At 36.6% G+C, this 21,435-nt stretch overlaps 4 long non-coding RNA genes across 5 annotated transcripts; 3 read left to right on the top strand and 1 right to left on the bottom strand.

Annotated features, from left to right (window-relative positions):
* The first annotated feature begins 77 nt into the window (after positions 1-77).
* LOC126586540 (uncharacterized) lies at positions 78-591 on the top strand. Its single transcript, XR_007610837.1, has 2 exons — positions 78-364; positions 431-591. It is a non-coding gene; the product is annotated as an uncharacterized LOC126586540 (long non-coding RNA).
* Positions 592-10,436: 9,845 nt separating this feature from the next.
* Positions 10,437-11,037, top strand: LOC126586541 (uncharacterized). The gene is made up of 2 exons (XR_007610838.1): positions 10,437-10,600; positions 10,847-11,037. It is a non-coding gene; the product is annotated as an uncharacterized LOC126586541 (long non-coding RNA).
* A 5,337-nt stretch (positions 11,038-16,374) lies between these two features.
* Positions 16,375-17,750, bottom strand: LOC126586539 (uncharacterized). Of its 2 annotated transcripts, XR_007610836.1 has the most exons (3): positions 17,662-17,750; positions 16,808-16,940; positions 16,375-16,722 (listed from the first exon to the last, which is right to left on the bottom strand). It is a non-coding gene; the product is annotated as an uncharacterized LOC126586539 (long non-coding RNA). The 2 variants fall into 2 exon arrangements; XR_007610835.1 differs by lacking the exon at positions 17,662-17,750 and having other exon boundaries at positions 16,808-17,094.
* LOC126586542 (uncharacterized) lies at positions 17,668-21,025 on the top strand. The gene is made up of 2 exons (XR_007610839.1): positions 17,668-17,787; positions 17,878-21,025. It is a non-coding gene; the product is annotated as an uncharacterized LOC126586542 (long non-coding RNA).
* The last annotated feature ends 410 nt before the right edge of the window (positions 21,026-21,435 follow it).

Below are 21,435 nucleotides of genomic sequence, written 5' to 3'. Positions count from 1 at the left end.
GGGCTCATACATAAGTTTCTCTCCTCTATGAGAGTTTCTTTTTCTCTGCTGTGAGAGTGCTTCTGTGAGACCTTCTTCCAGACTCTTCGGTGGCACCGGCCCTAGCTTCGGCTGGGGTCAGGTGCTGCGTCCTCTTCTCCCTTTTCTCCTTCTTTTCTCCTTGCATCTACTGTTGGTTCTCCCCAAATTTCAATTCAGCCTGTCCAATTCCTCTAACTCTGTGGGTTTTCTTCTTCCTCGTTCTTCATTGCTTCGTTTTTAAGCCATGTCATGTGTCGAGTTTGTGTGTAGAGTTCCAGCACTTGCACCGACTCGGGTGTTTTCCACACCACCACGTTCTCCTTTGTGTCTGCCGCTTGCGGCAGTGTTGCTCAGGACTTGTTTTGAGCTTCCACCTGGTGACTGTGCACATGAGACGTCAGTGAAGGAGATGATTGGCGGTGGTCGGAGAATCGGCTGGCTGGCAGTTCCTTGGACCGTTGGTGGAGAAGGTAGTGGGTGCTTCTCGGATGTTCTTTGGTTTTGGGCTTTTGGACTCATTCTCTGTTTCTGTTGTTTTTTCTTTCTGTTTAGGCCATTTTTGGTTGTTTATAGGTGTTGTTGGGCCTTTGTCTGTTTGTAAGTTTGTGTTTTGGTTGGAATAAAATCTTCCCTTGACAAAAAAACCGGGCTCCTACAAAAGTACCAAACGAAAGCTATAACTAAAAATGCACTATTAAGTTTAGTTAATTATCAATCAGACTTATATTTATTATTTTATATAAAAATAATAATAATTTACACAAAGAATAAATTGGTTGCGGAATCTCTGTCCATGAAATTCGAACTTAAAATCTATCACATGCAACTAGACCGTAGTGCTAAAAATAAAACTAAGTTGAAGAAGAAAAGTGTAATTTTAGAAAGTCTTTGTGTAATAGCTAGCATGACACATAAAAGGGTTAAAATAGGGTGGGTTTTTTCGGTACTAGCAGGCTGTTACGAAGATAATTTCGGTTCGGGTACCCTGATTCTTATAGTGTAGTAATGTAATAGTATATTGACTAATTAATTACAGTAGTAACTTTTGTCACTCAGTATTACGATCTGGTGGTATCTCTCTTCACTTGTGAGTGAGAGGTCTTAGGTTCAAATTTTGTGAATGACGAATTCAATACCAAATTAAGTTGCCAATTATTGTGGTTTAGCCGAACTCTTTTTTTTCCTAGTGTAAAATATATTATTGTACTAACAAAATTATAGTAATAACTTTTAATTTTCTTTTTTGGTGGATTGAATTGAGCCGAGTGTGCATGCGGGCGTGCCAGTTCCTTTCTCTGTGCAAATCAAAGTTAAAGTGTATTGCCTTTCGATTGTGTTTGTGTGAGTCCAAGTCATGTGTGTGCATCGACAAAATACCTACTTCACTCTTCATCTTCATCCTATATAAAATAAGTAATTAAATTTAAGACAGAATGAACACAATAAGCAATTATAGATCAAATAAATAAGCACAAACCAATTGACCCATTTTTTTTCTTCTTTTGATTCCAAATAAATAACTCAATTGGCTCAATTCACATATTATATAGTACGACCAACTTATTATATGTAGAAGAGTTCCAACCACAAATACAGTACATAAGAGAACAAACTAGCTATTTTTACTCGATTTTGCTTCAGCTCCGGGCAGTGGCTTAGGGATAGCGAACGTAGTAATATCGCGTCTATCAGTTAGGGGTGGTTTGGGAGTGAGGTGCTTAAAAAAAAGCACCCATGAAAAAAAGATGTGAGGGTTTTAGGTGTTTGGTAAACTAAAAAAAATGGCTTATTTTGGAAGCTGCTGTGAGAATAAGCTGAAATCAAAGGAAAAAGCTGAAGCAGCTATTTGCAGCTTTGGAAAACTGGCTTTTTTTCAAAGCACATGGAGCTACAGTGCTCCTTTAATGAAAAGACCCACTATCAGACTGCTTTTTTTTTCGAAAGCACTTTTACAAAAAAGTTTACCAAACACTCTGCTGATTTATTTCACAGCCGCTTATTCTCACAGCAGTTTTTTTTCAAAGCACAGCAATACCAAATCAGCCCTTAGTATGTAGTTCATGGAGATAACACCGGCTAAAGTTGAAAAGCAACGAGAAATTAGAAGCAATGGTCCCTTGATGATGCATGAATGTTCCCTTATTCATACCTCTATTCTCATGAATTCATACTCCAAAATCCACAAAGGCCTCACTCATCCCGTACAGTGTTTTAGACTCGAGTGTCTTGTTATATAAATTACCAACCATGACACATCCAACTACTACAACATGTTTGAATCTCCTAACTCCACCTTCATCTGGAGTTCTTTCTAACAGTCGGTTGTTGGCAGTCGAGTAGAGATCTATTTTCTGTAGCGGGAGGCAAGGGCCTTACTAGATAGGGAATTAGAGGCATCAATTTAGGACACCGGGAGAGAAATGCAACTATGGAATAGAAGCTGGGTACGTATGGTATGGCCTTTTTATTTGAGTGCCCGAAACCCCCAAAGTTGTCCCTTATTTCCCATGCCAAAATTCTAAAGCATTGCTCCGAGTTATGAACATAAGAATCCACTACTGCAATAAGCACCTATTCACAATATATGTATGATGTCGATATTACTAATGAACTGTTGGAAAATTTAATAATAATATTATTATATTAAATTTATTAATTGAATGGAAATTAGAAGTGGAGCCTTTTGGTAGAAAGATGTGTCTACTCAAATGAAGAGTTGCAACTTTTGACTCTTCATGAATAGTCACATGTTTTCCAAAGAGACATCTCACATTCTATAAATAGGGAAGCCCCCCCTATAATCACAAAAAAAAAAAACTTTGCATTGTTTACATAATCATACATAGAGTGCACTAAATATTAGAGAGTCTCATTCAGTCTATATGAGAGAGTTTTCAACACAATCGTGGTTCATGGAGCCTTGTGATTTGGAGTGCTACTATTACAAGGACGTGATCGTTGTATATCTTGGTAGACATGCGCCGATCAACCATGAACACCGTAGTGGGGCGTAAACTTGTCTTAAGGACAAAGTGTCCAACACTTGCCTCGACTGTATTTTCTAGGTTTTTCTAATCCATTATATCATGTTCATTTAACATTGGTTACTCATATGCATGCATTATTGTGATATATAATTGCATGAATTATTTCTTGATTTTCTATGTGATTTATTATAGCAATTAGACCCAATTTTTCCAACAATCTTAAGACAAGTTTAGGTTTGGTTGCTATAATTTTGTCATCAATTCCGAATTGGCATTACATAGGTGTTACTTCATAATTGCTGCTTGTTTTGCATGATTGCATGCTTGGGTTTTTCATGTTCATTTAACATTGGTTACTCATGTGCATGCATGATTGTGATATATAATTTCATGAATTATTTCTTGATTTTTTGTGTGATTTATTATAGCAATTAGACCCAATTTTTCCAACAATCTTAAGACAAGTTTATAGGTTTATTTGCTATACGTGATTCACAAAGTACTTATATTAAGAAACTTAGGTTCGTTTCTTTTTGACAATCAGTTTTAGATATATTCATTTAGTAGATGAATGAATTGCCATTTGCTTTGATTGAAAAGTTACACGGTTGCTTACATTTGATGGGTTTTGCGTACTGTTGAATATACGTATCTCTTATAATAGTTTGGATTGGTGTTTTAACATAGTTTTGAATGGTAATTTCGCCATAATACATTCATTTGGACAATGGATCATGTTGTTTTGCATGTCAAACGGTTTGGAACTCAATAACTGTTAAGGTTTTATCATTTCAGAAATGAAAATGTCATAAGGCATGATGATATATTGAAAAACTATGGTGTTGAACTGTATTTGGTCTGTGTATATATTCATCTTGTATACGCATGGGGAGTTGTTGCTTTAATATAATAGTTCCCTTTTATTTTGTGCATGCACTAATCTTCTGGGAAAGAATTACATGTTTCAAAGCCTCATGTGTGCAACACTAAGACAACTGACACGGGATGAGAATGGTGTGAAATTAGTATGACAGTTAGATGCATACCTTGATTTGTTGTATTCATATGTGTGAAGTCCTGAAACGAATCATTGGGTGTTCTGTAAAATATATATGGTATATGTAGAACTCCATCACAATTGACCAGTTGGAGATTCTAGATAAAAGAGAAATCGGTAAGACCGCGGCTTGACGGTTCTATATTCATTTGAGTCAAGAATTTTGGGACATTTAGAACCATGTAGCGGTTAAGATGCAAAAAGATGCAATTAATTGACAAATGAATAGTTTCTGTAAGGTGGTGGAACCAAAAGGTGGAATCTGCCATATGAGATTCCAAGCAAAAAGCATGTCATTTGAAGTGCTACTTTTGACAGTGAAAGGGTACGACCTTTCCAACTAGTCATTGCCATTCTTAAATTTGAATACGTGTTCATGGGCTGGTATGTAAACTTCTACATACTGACTGGATGTATTATCATATAGTGATAATAATGTTGCAAAATCATTTATCTGATTTCTTCGAAGAGATTAATTCATCAATTTCAAGAGGCCTAGAATGATATCATCATACTATTACGAACAATTATATGACTTATATGATTGTAGTCATATATCACTTAACTTTCTGGAAGATTTCTTGAGAAGCATTTAGTTTATGTGTTTTGCTTCTTTGCCGAGGAGAGTGATGCATTTGCCATGGAGAAAATGAATATTATTGAGTGTTATTCAAAATGATATCAGTATAGAGAAATAATCTTGAAATTGTGGGGGTCTTTCACAAAGGAAAAGACGACACTAAAAATGTGCGGAGCATTTCACATAATTGTATTAGACATGCATGATGATACTTATTAAGTAAGCATATTAATGGACATGGCCATTGGGTCGTGTATGTTAGTCAGAGTGCGGAAGGGATGAAAGCCAAGAAGTGCTTTTTCCATAATGGCCAGTGAGGCATGAAGGCCTAAGAAGATAGATATATAAGGTCTGTCTTAGTTGTTTCCTACTTCATAAAAAAAAAAAAAAAACGTGATCAATTTAACAATGACGTTAAATTAACCACAATTATCAAAGAATTGTGGAGGTAACTTATCTAATTTTGAGATATGAGATTTATTTAAGAAGAATGGAAATATAATGTGCTAATTGAATGAGACAATCAAAATGTCATTTCTTATAATGGTAATTTTAAGGTATTGAAAGGTTGGAGATCTTCTAGCAAATACCTTAAATGTGGGGGAATGTACCCCGAGTATTAGCAAATTACTTTTTAAGTCCTAACATATGTTTTGAAGGACTTAATGTTGGAAAACAACTACTCTCGAATGAAATATAATTTCATAAATGGAAGTGCGCACTTTAACTGATAGTCATCAACCTCTAGTGGATCCAATTAATTAAGGGTTTGACTAGAGAATAAGTTGTATCATCGAGGGGAATGGGTTAAAAGCCCACGTCTTAAGAATCGCCATAATGGCAACCCAACCTAGCTGATTGGAGATCCCAAGATCTAGGTTCAAGGGGACAACCGAATTGTGGATGATTCAATGGGAGCATTGCGGAGATTACGTTTTACCCATGTCCTATGATGAAACAGTGTTGTCTGCAGCGTATTTAGGATAAACTTTGCTTTTAATGATTCCTATATTTGGAAATAACAAGTGGGGTATTGCAGGATACTCTTAATGGGAAGTCATCTATCTTGAGTGAGGAATGGGGCCGTTCATGTGAGAATTTTTTGTAGGGCTCAGTTCTTTAAAAGCACTCATGAGAAACCAAGAATTGTTCAGGGCCAAAATGAACACAATCGAGCAACCATGGGGTGTTTGGAAGGGTACCGTGTGATTACTATTGTCTTGGTTTACACAAATGGCTGAGCAGTTCAAGATATCGCGTTCACTGATTAGCCAAGTAAATCTGATAGTAATTCACTACGGAAGGTTCAAAGCCAAAAGCCACCTATCCTGATGTGATACTTTTCCTACTAAATTCTCTCTCTAGTGTCTGCATTGTCATTTGCATGGTATTGAGTCAATTTCCATTCATGTGGGGGATTGTTGGAAAATTTAATAATAATATTATTATATTAAATTTATTAATTGAATGGAAATTAGAAGTGGAGCCTTTTGGTAGAAAGATGTGTCTACTCAAATGAAGAGTTGCAATTTTTTACTCTTCATGAATAGTTGTGGAGTCAAAAATATTTACTAGGCGACACGTGGACTTTTGGACAAAAGAGGACAAAAATGCCCTTGAGGCATACCAGGATTCCTACGCGCGAGCAGCGGGCAATCATCTTTCAATCAAGTCAAAAGTGCCCAAAAAAGGTAACAATTAAAAACCTCTTTCATCAAATCCTTTCTATAAGGTATTTCCCAAAACCTAGTATTTTCTATTTCATTATTTAGCTAATCAATTAGCTAAATAATATATACCTACCATATCTCCTAAAATCATCCTTAATAGTCAATAAAATCACCCAAATTGATAGTCAAAACCGGCCACCACCATTCCCATCCTCACCTTTCCCATTTTCCTTATTAAAATAGTCATTCATTTTTATAACCACCCATTTATTCTTTTCATATTTAATAAGCCAATAAATTGGCTAATTAAACATGAAATTGAACCCCACAAAAAACCTTTAGTGGCTGGTTACTTTTATTCAAAATTGGTCAAGCCCTAACTCTATAAATAGGCACCTATTCTCACCAAAAATTCATTCCAATTCTCTTACAAAAAATCACAAATACTCTAAACACTATTTCTCTCTAAAATTCTAACTTTGGTATCGGAGGTTCTTCGGCCAAAGCCCCCCCCCCATTCATCGTGGGCGCGTGAGGCTTTTGGCCTTAACCTAAGGTGCTAGTTGTTTTGTAGGTGCAAAATCGTCCAAGATCGAGGAGGAGAAAATTTGCATCCACAATAGTCACATGTTTTCCAAAGAAACATCTCACATTCTATAAATAGGGAAGCCCCCTATAATCACAAAAAAAAAAAAAAAAAAAAAACTTTGCATTGTTTACATAATCATACATAGAGTGCACTAAATATTAGAGAGTCTCATTCAGTCCATATGAGAGAGTTTTCAACACAATCGTGGTTCATGGAGCCTTGTGATTTGGAGTGCTACTATTATAAGGACGTGATCGTTGTATCTTGGGAGACATGCTCCGATCAACCATGAGCACCGTAGTGGGGTGTAAACTTGTCTTAAGGACAAAGTGTCCAACACTTGCCTCGACTGTATTTTCTAGGTTTTTCTAATCCATTATATCATGTTCATTTAATATTGGTTACTCATGTGCATGCATTATTGTGATATATAATTGCATGAATTATTTCTTGATTTTCTATGTGATTTATTATAGCAATTAGACCCAATTTTTCCAACAATCTTAAAACAAGTTTAGGTTTGGTTGCTATAATTTTGTCATCAATTCCGAATTGGCATTACATAGGTGTTACTTCATAATTGTTGCTTGTTTTGCATGAATGGGTTTTTATGTTCATTTAACATTGGTTACTCATGTGCATGCATGATTGTGATATATAATAACATTGGTTAGTATTATCCAAATGCCATTTTGATTGATATGAAAATAACGCAGATAAAAAAAGAAACATTGGAATAGAAATAGATTTGACAAGTAAAGATGCAATCCAGTAAAATCTAAATAGATGAGACTATGCACATATTTATTTTAGCCTATAGTTACTTGTATGCAAAAACTCTCCTTAAATACATGCAAATAGTGTGATAACTAACGTGAAAACTAACAAATCCGATGAGTGATAAATTATTTTCATATAAAAATGAAATTGATAAGATAAATAGACATGAAAATACCTATGGAAAATTGAAGGGAAAACTGGGGATATTATGAATCAGTTGGTAGATTTAATTTCAGATCGGTTGCCGCACTTTGCCTTTCATCCACTTGCCTCATTCGCTTTCCTCTTTTTACTTGCTTTTGAATTAGCTGCAGGGCGACGGCGTTTGCTCATATGTTCCTTTGTACCACCTTTTCCATTTGCAACAATCTCTTCAAGTCCCGACCTTGTTGAGCTTGAGCTTGGTCTGCTTTGCTTGTGGCTATAGCAGCGGCAGAAACACTAACCTTTTCCGCTACATGACATGAACTAGAGCCCTCATCCCGCTGTTTGTGTCCAAGAACTAGTGTTGGCCAGCGTGGGATTACATACGGGAAGACAGTTCCTCCGGGCATAACATCACCATAACTAAACAGATCAGTTCTCCAAGCCTGCGTTAGGGTTTTCGCGCCAACGTTGTACATGAGGAGGTGCTGACAAAATTCTAGATACAAGATATCTTCATTATATAGGTCAAAACCGAGTACCCTTGTATAGTTGTCAACGTGGACCTTATACTTACAACTAAAATCCGTGATCGATGGGCATTGACGACGTACCCAGTTGAGGGGAACTATGTCTACTAAACACCAACGTTTGCTTCCCTTGTCTTCAAAGTAATCCCAAACACCCACACCATCATGGTAACAGTGTCCATTCTTAAAATGTCCAAAGGATTCGCACATCCGCATACTAAATCCTCTTCCAGTTCCAGCTTTACTGGCACCCAGGTGTACAAAGTCCGAAAGTGATATACATCTTCAGGTAAGTCAACGAATTTGACCTGATCATCTTCAGGCAAATCCATGACATTGGCCTTATCTTCAGGTAAATCAATGAAACGGCAATGAATAGTACTAGTAGCATTGATATTGCTGGAGTAGAGTTCCAGACCAATCAAGCCACAACTGCCCCCGAAGTACAACATTCCATCGTAACCAAACGCTGCACCCATTGAAAGCAAACTAGCAACATTAAATTCTCTTGGGGATGATACAACAGTTTCTGTCCACGTACGATTCTCGGAAGCAAAAATATGTACTTTAAATTGCTTGGAAGGATACACTGGAGATGGAGGAATAATTATTCGCACAACCCTGTAGCTGTATTCATTGTTAAGCACTCCCAGCTGATTGCCGGGATTGCAGATGAGTCCAACTTTTACGAGGTCGTAGCATTGAGGAGGGGGAGGAAGGGCATCCCATTGCTTGGTGTACGGATTGCAGATGTAGTAATCACGTTGAGAAAACATGGTTGCGCAGCATAAAAGTAGGTCGTTATATGATGCTAGCACAGTGGGTCCTGGTTCAAATTCATCGGTACTAGTGCTGACGACAGGAGGCCCTTGGAAACAAGGGAGGAAACTCAAAGAGAAGTTACGGAATTTTGTTGGGCCAAGAGGCTGCTCGGACGACATGGAAAAGAAATTGCTAGGGTTCTTTGGATTTGTGACGATCATGGTGCGCGTAGCGGGGGTCTGACTGTCGGTTTGGAGTCGGACACATGAAAAGCGGCTAAGAAAATAAGGATTAAAAACGAGATTGTACCAACGTTTGGACACACACATGCATTGCACTACGGATTCGTAGGGGAGATGACCGAGGATTTCAACCAACACAGAATCATGGAGACCATCAAGATTCAACATGATTATTGATGTGCAGATTGTTGGATTGATTGATTGCAATTGACGTTCTTGTAATTGGAACTTGTTTCATAAGGGAACGGATTCAGTTTTCTATTTGGGTTTTAATAGAGAAATCCTTATTGGTTTAGGATAATATTAGGGTAAATTACATATTAGCCCCTCAGGTTTGAGTTCTATTACAACCCTATACAACATCTTTAAAACATTTCACTTTCATACCTCACGTACTATTTTATTTCAAAATAATACATCCGTTACATTTTTCATCCATTAATCCGTTAAGTGCTGACGTGACTGTCATATTTGTGCCACATGGCAAAAAAAATAATTTTTTAATTTAAAAAAAAAACCTGAATCTTCTCAATTAAAAAAAAAAAAAAAAACCAAAAACCAAAAACAAAAGCTGAACCCGCACCCCCCCCAACTTGCAACCAGAAGAAGAAGAAGAAGAGGAGGGGGAAAAAAAAACACCCATCATCTTCCATGACCCTCTTTCCTTGCAACCCACCCCTTTCTTCCCCCTTCCGTCTTCCCCAAACCCACCGTGCACCCATCCTCCACCTCCTCCTCCGCACCCACTACCTGCAACCCAGAAAAGAAAAGAAAAGAAAAGAAAAAAAAAACCCATCTCCCTTTCCCTACAACCCAGATCCCGTCTTCCCCAATAAGTGTGGATTTAAGGCCGAGGGTGGATGCGCTGGGTTTTTTTTTTTTTCCCTTCTTTCTAGGTTTGCAGGTTGGGCTCAGGTTGGGGGAGCGGAAGATGTAAAGATGGCTGTGCGGAGGAGGTGGAGGATGGGTGTGCACAACGGATGGAAGATGATTTGGACGGGGGTTGCTGAGATATGGACTTCGCCGCCGCCCCGGGGGGGGGTGTGGTTATGGGGGGCATGTGGGATATGGGTTTCTAAACGAAGAAACAGAAACCCCGCAGACACGACGTGGCGTTTTTGATTTGGTGCGCCTTCTTCCTTGAGAGCGGAAGCTGCCTTTCACGTCCGCCCTGCAACTCAAGTTAGCAGCTAGATTTTGGTTACAGAAAGTGTTGGCTTTTCACATTAATCCTCCAGGTAAGTCTTTCCAGGAATTACAAATTTGCAATTGTGTTTTTAATCCAATTTTTTTATTTGTTTGTACGAATTTTCGTTGATTTGCAAGGAATTTTGAAGGAAAAATAAAAAAAATTAAAGACAACGGAATTGAAATTTGGAATATTAATCGGTCCATTTGAGTTTTTGAATTTTGAATTTATGGGGAAGGGGGGAATGGGATCGGGGTTCCAAGTTTTCTGGGTTCTTATTCTTTTCAAGGTTCAGGTTTGACAGCCACGTTGCATAAATGTGACAGCCACGTCAGCACTTAATGGATCAATGGATGAAAAATGTAACAGATGTATTATTTTGAAATAAAATAGTACATGAGGTATAAAAGTGAAATGTTTTAAAGATGTTGTATAAAGTTGTAATACATCTCAAACCTGAAGGGTTACTATGTAATTTACCTATAATATTATGATGTAAATAATCATGATGACTTAAATACCACAAACAAATGAAGTAATGAAGGAAAAGGAGACTATGAAACGTCTTCTTATTTGAAAAAGCATTCATGTCCTATGAACATGAGTGTGGCTTGAAAGCATTAAAAATTTAAAAGTGTTGAATCTACAAGTCACATTAAAAGTTCAAAGCATTCAGAATAAAAAAAGCTAGTCAGAATTTCACACAAAATCTTGCTAAGCAAGAATTGTTTAGTTTTCGGGTCCATGATTAGTTGTCCCAAGGCTATTGGAAAATATAGTCTCAGATGATTAAATTGTTTTTTCAATTGGAGTTGTTTGCCCAATTGGAGTTTAGTTTTTGGATTGAAGAAGGATTCATAACTAGATAAGGGGACCTTTATAATGTCTATATAAGGGGAAAGAGATCCTCTCCGGATCCCTCCACCAAATCCACCCAATCAATCAGTCCGGACCCTTGAAATTTGATCAAACGGCTACAAATAGGAGGCTCCTTTAAAATGTATAGTAACTTTAGCCGTTGGATCAAATTTCAAGGGCCTGGATTAGGTGGAAAGGATCAAAGATGATCCTTTTCCTATATAAAGGGCTTATGGTACTAGTTTCGTTACCTGGGAAATCGAGCAATGCACTAGAGTTCAGTTGTTTCAATCAAAATCCCTTCGAACCACGCAAACTATTTCGATGAAAAAGCCTACTGGTACTATAGAAACTAATGTCTAAAGGATACATACATATGTACAGCTACTGAACCATTTACGAATCGAATAGAAAGCTATAAGTAGCAGACCTGTTCTTCGTACAGGAATACATGGTATGGCAAACATCACAGAAATTCGAAACAAAACTAAAAGATTGCAACTTTGAATGCTAATGATAATACAATTAGAGCAGCAAAAACTTTTAGACGCACAACTAATTCATGGCAAAATACAAAAGGCGGTGAAATTAAAAAGAAAACAAAATGAGAGAGGGAGAATAAATTGGTTGCGGAGTCGCCATCCATGAAATTCAAACTTAAAACCTCTTACCTACAACTAGATCGTAGTGCCAAAAGTAGGACTAAGTTGAAGAAGAAAAGTGTAATTTTAGAAAGTCTTTGTGTCATAGCTAGTAATCTCATAAAAAGGGGAAAATAGGGTGGGTTTTTTCGGTTTGGGTACAAAGTTCCCCATCAAAGTTCAATTTCACTCTTTAGCCACAAACCCATTTTAAGGATCGATCACGATAGCAACACAAAAAACACTACTGAATCTTCCTCAACAAACCAACCAATTGAATCTTCAAATTTACAACACAATTAGATCAATAACTTGAGCTGTAAATGCATACATAATCCTCTCTTACTTTCTCACTAGCTAATACTAGAAACAAAATCCAATAGTCAACAATTTATCAGAGAACAACAATTGATACGACTATTTTAGGTAAACACAATTGAAGAAACAAAATAATTCACAGCAGAAACCAAGTTACTACTGTTAAAGCAAATCCCCAACAGTTTATCAGAAATTCACAATCTATACAACCAATTCAGGGAAAGATTGAATTTCAACAAAATTTGATTTAGTGATAGCATCAAGAAACAGAAAGACAACCAAGTAAACAATTTATCAGAAATCAACACAACACATTCTATAAACCAAATCCTCAACGATTTATCAGAAATTCACAATCTATACAACGAATTCAGGAAAACAAGATTGAATCTTAACAAAAGTTAATTTAGTGATGGTATGAAGAAACAAAAACTATACTACTGTTCTGCAGACTCGTGCTGAAAAGACAATTAGCTAGCCTAGCAGAACGGTACTAACAATAGAAGGAAAGTATACTACTGTTCTTGCAGACTTGTGCTGAAAAGACAATCAACTAGCCCAGCAAAACGGTATTAACAACAGAAGGAAAGTATACTACTGTTCTTGGAGGCTTGTGCCGAAATGACAATCAGCTAGCCCAGCAGAACGATATTAACAACAGAAGGAAAGTAGTATCTAGTACGATTCGTCCCACGTTTGGTACGCCTAAAACAGGTGGAACGCGCTGTTCCACGGGATGAATTTTGGGTGAATTTTCATTCCGCCTCATCCCCTAGAACGATTCGTTCCACATCTGTGGAACACAAAATTATAACATCTCCGTCTCCTTCTTCCTCCTTGTTTCAATCTGAGGGCATCTTTGCTCCCTCTCTGTTCCGTCCCGTCCCGTCTGCATACCAAACGATACCTTACGTAATGTTATTTTTACACAAAATTGAGGCTAGTGGGCTTCTATTTGTCAATTCGTTGATGTGATTCTCGATTGTTTTTACTTTAGCAGGTGTTAGCCACTACCCAGAGCGGAAGCGAAATTGAGATCGCGTAAAAACAGCTAGTTTGTTTTCTTCGTTACTGTATTTTTGGTCGGAACTCTTTATATTAGTTAAGTTGGTACTGTATAATATGTTAATTGAGCCTAAATTCTGACAATTGTTTTAAAAAATTTCAATTTCTGAAACACATGTGCAATGCACGTCTCTCCCCCCATCCCCAAATTCAAAATATTTAAATAGATACTTTAGGGTCTATTCGGTATTTGATTTGGATCCAATGTTTTTAACTCAAAAACAAGTTTTGAGTCACAAATTTAAAGTCTTTGTTTGGTAGTGGATTTGAATACAATTCTCAAAACCACTACTCAAAAATATCTGAAAACAAGGGCTATTGGTTGAAAACACAAAAAGTGTGTTTTTAGACCTTTTAATTTATGGATTATCATTCCCCTTCTCTCTCTCCCTCTCTCTCCTCTCTCTCATTCGATGTACTCCCTTCCCTCTTGCCTCTTCAATCCTCTTTTCTCTATTGCATTTCCAATCCCTTCCCGCTTATATCCACCATAGCCACCACCTCTATCATTCTGCCTCCAGCCAAGACAATTCGATCTCTCCCGCCTCTTCAATCTTATCTCTTCTCACTTGCATCCACCATAGCCACCACATCTTCCATATGGTCGTTGGATCTCAGGTTTGAGACTGCTAACATGATTAGCCTCTGTCAGCGCAAGTTTGGAGTTGGTATAGCCAAAGGAGTCGTCGCTAGGGAAGTGAGGGATGCGGTGGTCAGGTAATTGCTTGGGCTGGGCGTTTGACTTTTTCTGTTTGTATTAGTTTTGAGAAATTGCATACCAAACAAGGTTTTGAATTTAAAATTTTTAAATCAAAACATGTGTTTTTAGAAAAAATTAAAATTTTGAGTTTCGTTTTCAAGTCAGATGCCAATCAGGCCATTAATATCTCTCTCAACTCACTCTCACTCTACTTTTACTCCCTCTCTGCGCTCCTCTCTCTAATTTCTCTCTAAGGGCTGGTTTGGTATTGCTGTGCTTTAAAAAAAAGCTGCTGTGAGAATAAGCGGCTGTGCTGTGAATCAGCAGAGTGTTTGGTAAACTTTTTTGTAAAAGTGCTTTTGAAAAAAAAAGCAGTCTGATAGTGGGTTTTTTCATTAAAGGAGCATTGTAGCTCCGTGTGCTTTGAAAAAAAGCCAATTTTCCAAAGCTGCAAATAGCAGCTTCAGCTTTTTCCTTTGATTTCAGCTTATTCTCACAGCAGCTTCCAAAATAAGCCATTTTTTTTTCAGTTTACCAAACACCTAAAACCCTCACAGCTTTTTTTCATGGGTATTTTTTTTTAAGCACCTCACTCCCAAACCACCCCTAACTCATTCTACTTTTCCTCCCTCGCTCGCTTGTTTTCCAGTACACCATTTTCAAAAGAGAAAACATGACCCAGCCCTGGTCTTCTTTAGAAGACGTAAAACTGAGTAGTCTTCGTTTGAAATTTCCGGGTAACTTTTACGGGACGATTTCGAGATTCTTTGCCGTTCGTACAGAGAGGAGATTTTTCAAAGGATTCGTGAACTCGACAATTCCGACCCAGACACATTGGTTTGGCCAATCTTGTTTAAAACCAATGGAGAGGTAAATTTCAGTCTTTATTTTACATATTAGGGGTTTGATTTTCAAATTTTTAATATTTCTTATTCTGGGTGGGTTTTGTTTTCAGGAAACAGTGGAGGGTTCTGTTCAAGGACAACCACTGAAGATAGAAGCCTGCGAGGAAGTACACCGGAAAGAAGATGTTTCTGGTAAGTTTTTATTTCTGTTTGTAAATCTTGTTTTTTATTTTATTTATAATTTTCTTTTTATTTGTATTTTTTTTTAATTTAGGGATCTTGATAAAATTTTGTAAATTCTCTTTCTTTAGTTTAATTTTTTGGTTTCTGCTCTTTGTAATCGTGAATTTTGTAAATTCTGTTTGTTTTCTTTAATTGAGGTGGGTATTCTTGAGAAAATTGTTGTAAAGATTTTGAATTTCTGATAAATCATTGAGATTCAATCTTGATTCCCTGGATTAGCGGTACAGATTTTGAATTTCTGAAATAGTTGTATAGATTGAATTTCTGAAATAATTTCAGTTGGGGTACCCTGATTCTTACACAATGTAACCGTATCCTTTCATTCTTTAGCCACAAACCCATTCTAAGGATCGATCACGATAACAACACAAATAGCATTATTGAATCTTCCTCAACAAACCAACCAATTGAATCTTCAAATTTACAACACAATTAGATCAATAACTTGAGCTGTAAATGCATACATAATCCTCTCTTACTTTCTCACTAGCTAATACTATAAACAAAATCCAAAAGCAAATCCAATACTCAACAATTTATCATAGAACAACAATTGATACGACTATTTTAGGTAAACACAATTGAAGAAACAAAATAATTCACACCAGAAACCAAGTTACTACTGTTAAAGCAAATCCAAAGCCCCAACAGAAATTCACAATTAAAGGTTGAGATTCAATCTTGATTCATTGAATTGGTGGTATAGATTGTGAATTTTTGTTGGGGCTTTGGATTTGCTTTAACAGTAGTAACTTGGTTTCTGGTGTGAATTATTTTGTTTCTTCAATTGTGTTTACCTAAAATAGTCGTATCAATTGTTGTTCTATGATAAATTGTTGAGTATTGGATTTGCTTTTGGATTTTGTTTATAGTATTAGCTAGTGAGAAAGTAAGAGAGGATTATGTATGCATTTACAGCTCAAGTTATTGATCTAATTGTGTTGTAAATTTGAAGATTCAATTGGTTGGTTTGTTGAGGAAGATTCAATAATGCTATTTGTGTTGTTATCGTGATCGATCCTTAGAATGGGTTTGTGGCTAAAGAATGAAAGGATACGGTTACATTGTGTAAGAATGAGGGTACCCCAACTGAAATTATTTCAGAAATTCAATCTATACAACTATTTCAGAAATTCAAAATCTATACCGCTAATTCAGGGAATCAAGATTGAATCTCAATGATTTATCAGAAATTCAAAATCTTTACAACAATTTTCTCAAGAATACCCACCTCAATTAAAGAAAACAAACAGAATTTACAAAATTCACGATTACAAAGAGCAGAAACCAAAAAATTAAACTAAAGAAAGAGAATTTACAAAATTTTATCAAGATCCCTAAATTAAAAAAAAATACAAATAAAAAGAAAATTATAAATAAAATAAAAAACAAGATTTACAAACAGAAATAAAAACTTACCAGAAACATCTTCTTTCCGGTGTACTTCCTCGCAGGCTTCTATCTTCAGTGGTTGTCCTTGAACAGAACCCTCCACTGTTTCCTGAAAACAAAACCCACCCAGAATAAGAAATATTAAAAATTTGAAAATCAAACCCCTAATATGTAAAATAAAGACTGAAATTTACCTCTCCATTGGTTTTAAACAAGATTGGCCAAACCAATGTGTCTGGGTCAGAATTGTCGAGTTCACGAATCCTTTGAAAAATCTCCTCTCTGTGCGAACGGCAAAGAATCTCGAGATCGTCCCGTAAAAGTTACCTGGAAATTTCAAACGAAGACTACTCAGTTTTGCGTCTTCTAAAGAAGACCAGGGCTGGGTCATGTTTTCTCTTTTGAAAATGGTGTACTGGAAAACAAGCGAGCGAGGGAGGAAAAGTAGAATGAGTTAGGGGTGGTTTGGGAGTGAGGTGCTTAAAAAAAATACCCATGAAAAAAAGCTGTGAGGGTTTTAGGTGTTTGGTAAACTGAAAAAAAAATGGCTTATTTTGGAAGCTGCTGTGAGAATAAGCTGAAATCAAAGGAAAAAGCTGAAGCTGCTATTTGCAGCTTTGGAAAACTGGCTTTTTTTCAAAGCACACGGAGCTACAATGCTCCTTTAATGAAAAAACCCACTATCAGACTGCTTTTTTTTTCAAAAGCACTTTTACAAAAAAGTTTACCAAACACTCTGCTTATTCACAGCACAGCCGCTTATTCTCACAGCAGCTTTTTTTCAAAGCACAGCAATACCAAACCAGCCCTTAGAGAGAGAAATTAGAGAGAGGAGCGCAGAGAGGGAGTAAAAGTAGAGTGAGAGTGAGTTGAGAGAGATATTAATGGCCTGATTGGCATCTGACTTGAAAACGAAACTCAAAATTTTAATTTTTTCTAAAAACACATGTTTTGATTTAAAAATTTTAAATTCAAAACCTTGTTTGGTATGCAATTTCTCAAAACTAATACAAACAGAAAAAGTCAAACGCCCAGCCCAAGCAATTACCTGACCACCGCATCCCTCACTTCCCTAGCGGCGACTCCTTTGGCTATACCAACTCCAAACTTGCGCTGACAGAGGCTAATCATGTTAGCAGTCTCAAACCTGAGATCCAACGACCATATGGAAGATGTGGTGGCTATGGTGGATGCAAGTGAGAAGAGATAAGATTGAAGAGGCGGGAGAGATCGAATTGTCTTGGCTGGAGGTAGAAGGATAGAGGTGGTGGCTATGGTGGATATAAGCGGGAAGGGATTGGAAATGCAATAGAGAAAAGAGGATTGAAGAGGCAAGAGGGAAGGGAGTACATCGAATGAGAGAGAGGAGAGAGAGGGAGAGAGAGAAGGGGAATGATAATCCATAAATTAAAAGGTCTAAAAACACACTTTTTGTGTTTTCAACCAATAGCCCTTGTTTTCAGATATTTTTGAGTAGTGGTTTTGAGAATTGTATTCAAATCCACTACCAAACAAAGACTTTAAATTTGTGACTCAAAACTTGTTTTTGAGTTAAAAACATTGGATCCAAATCAAATACCGAACAGACCCTAAAGTATCTATTTAAATATTTTGAATTTGGGGATGGGGGGAGAGACGTGCATTGCACATGTGTTTCAGAAATTGAATTTTTTTAAAACAATTGTCAGAATTTAGGCTCAATTAACATATTATACAGTATCAACTTAACTAATATAAAGAGTTTCGACCAAAAATACAGTAACGAAGAAAACAAACTAGCTGTTTTTACGCGATCTCAATTTCGCTTCCGCTCCGGGCAGTGGCTAACACCTGCTAAAGTAAAAAAAATCGAGAATCACATCAACGAATTGACAAATAGAAGCCCACTAGCCTCAATTTTGTGTAAAAATAACATTACGTAAGGTATCGTTTGGTATGCAGACGGGACGAGACGGAACAGAGAGGGAGCAAATTTTGTGTTCCACAGATGTGGAACGAATCGTTCTAGGGGATGAGGCGGAATGAAAATTCACCCAAAACTCATCCCGTGGAACAGCGCGTTCCACCTGTTTTAGGCGTACCAAACGTGGGACGGAACACCTCGTCCCACTCCGTTCCGTCCCGTCCCACGTACCAAATGGTACATAAGGTAACTCAGGTGATAAGTTAAAAATAACTCCTCATCCAGTGTGCGAGTTAAAAATTAAATAAACAAATAAAAACTAAAAAGAAGCAGAATCAGAGGGTTTGAGCTTTAGTAGCTTAGTAAGGACACGACCTTACCACAATAAATTGACCAAACTAGTTCCCATATTCATACCTCTATTCTTGTGAATTCATACTCCAAAATACACAAAAGCCTCACGCATTCCGTACAGTGCTTTGGACACGAGTGTCTTGTTATATAAATTACCACCCATGACACATCCAACTATTACATGTTTGAATATCCTAACTCCAGCTTCTGGAGCAGGGCCGGCCCTAAGATTTCAGGGGCCTTGTGCGAAAGTGAATTGGATGCCCTAAAAAGTACTAAAGATTTAATTTTTTAATTTTTTTGTTCAAAAATATAATTTTAGTCCAGCTTATGGAGCAGGGCCGGCCCTAAGATTTCAGGGGCCCTGTGCGAAAGTGAATTGAAGGCCCTAAAAAGTACTAAAGATTTATTTTTTTAATTTTTTTGTTCGAAAAAATAATTTTTGTTTTTAATTAAACTTCTATAAATTCCAATAGCACAAACAAATTTAACATATCAACAAGTGGAAAGGTGGTGTATTGTTTTTCCTTAACTATTTAGAGGGCCAGTGTTCGAATTTTCATGTTATTGTGTGAAAGTTTTATATTATTTTGTGGAAGCTTATGTATTTAATAAAAATAAACTGAAAAAATAATGGAGACAAGTTTCAAACCCATCCCCTAGGCCGATGTAAAGAAGCAATAATATCACTTGCGCTAAGACTCAAGTTTGTAATATTCTACACATACTACTATATATACGTATATGCATGCAAAATTGAAAAATCGGGGGCCTTCCGATTTGGTGACCCTGTGTGGTGGCACTACTTGCACCCCCCTCAGGGCCGGCCCTATTATGGAGTTCTTTCCAACAGTCGATTGTTGGCAATCGGGCAGAGATCTATTTTCTGTAGCAGGAAGCAAAGGCCTTACTAGATAGGGCAATCAGAAGCGTCGGTTTACGACACAGGGAGAGAAATGCAACCACGAGATAAAAGTTGGGTAAGTGTAGTATAGCCTTTTTATTTGAGTGCCCGAAACCCCCAAAATGGTCCCTCACATAAAGGTCGTATTTCCCATGCCTAAATTCTAAAGCATTGCTCCGAGTTACGAACATTCTAAAGCATTGCTCCGAGTTACGAACATAAGAATCCATTACTGCGACAAGCACCTATTCACAAATATGTAAGATATCGATATTACTAATGAATAACTCTAACTGTAGCCGTATTGTTTGGGATTACTAATTCAACACTACTATTATCCAAATGCCATTTTGATGCAAGTGACCCTTTACCACAATGGTGAAAATGTATAAAGTCCTTACGTGACGGCATGGGTTCGAGTTCTATCGGTGGTTAATTTAGCATTTAATCTAATAAAATTTATCGTCTGACAAAAAAAAAGAAAAAAAGAAGCCATTTTGATTGATATGAAATAACACAGTTACAATAGAAGAAACACTGGAATAGAAATAGATTTTGATTCATTAAATAAATGCAATCTGCTTCGTTGTATAGTTGAAAGTGTGTATCTATATATATATATATATATATATATATATATATATATATGTATGTATGTATGTACGTACGTATATGCAAATAGTTGGATAACTAACGTGAAAACTAACAAATTCGATGACTGATAAATTATTATCATATAAAATTGAAATTAATAAAATAGATAGACATGAAAATAGCTATGGAAAATTTAAGGGAAACAGGGGATACTATGAATCAGTTGGTAGATGATATCCCATAGCCCTTTCGGCTTTCATATCAAAACAACTAACACAAATATGTGCTCGAGTCCAGTCCTTTATTTGTTGTATCACAATGTAAGACAGAAAGATTGGAAGTAAGGAGTTATGAATCCACAATAAAGTTGGTTATCTAATATATCCTTATGCATGTGTTACAAGTCATGTCTTACACGTGCCTTCTAAGCCAATCCTATCCCTAAGTAATGTAGAACAAATGACTGAATGAATTGAAGAGGAGATGGACCGTCAAAGGACAAAAGGACGAAGTTGGAACTTGCACATTTGGTGTCCGATTTCCATTTTGGGTCCGTGATGCACCAGAAATTTTAGGGTCTGTTTAGTATCCTATTTAAATTTTTTTATCATTTCTCGAAACATTTCTTGAAAATAATTTTATTTAAGACTTAAAAACTTGATTGGTTTGCGATTTAAAAATTTTAAATCTTACGACTTAAACTAGACAAAGAGATCTAAAAAGAGGGGATCGCAGGAGAGAGGGAAAGATGAGAGAGGATGAAGGAAAGTAAGAGATGATTGAATGAAAGAGAAAGAAGAGAGAGGATCGAACGAGATAGAGAGGAAGAGAAGAGAAAGAGAAAGAACCGATAGACTGAAGATAGCGGATTGGAGGAGAGATGAAAAAGGTAAAAAAAGGAGAGAAAAAGAAGAAAAGAGAGAAATTTGGAGTGAGAGGGAAGGAGAGAGAGAAAAGAAATGAATGAGTTTAAGTTTTTAAGGCCTAAAACTTAAAAATTGTTTTTGAATTTAAAAAGTTAAATTCAAATAGGCTACCAAATTTTTTTAAATTTCTATAATAAAATC

This window comes from Malus sylvestris, chromosome 10 (genome assembly GCF_916048215.2).
Source record: "Malus sylvestris chromosome 10, drMalSylv7.2, whole genome shotgun sequence".
Lineage (NCBI taxonomy): Eukaryota > Viridiplantae > Streptophyta > Magnoliopsida > Rosales > Rosaceae > Malus > Malus sylvestris.
The sequence above is the reverse complement of the archived record's forward strand: the minus strand, read 5'-3'. Positions and strand labels throughout refer to the sequence as shown.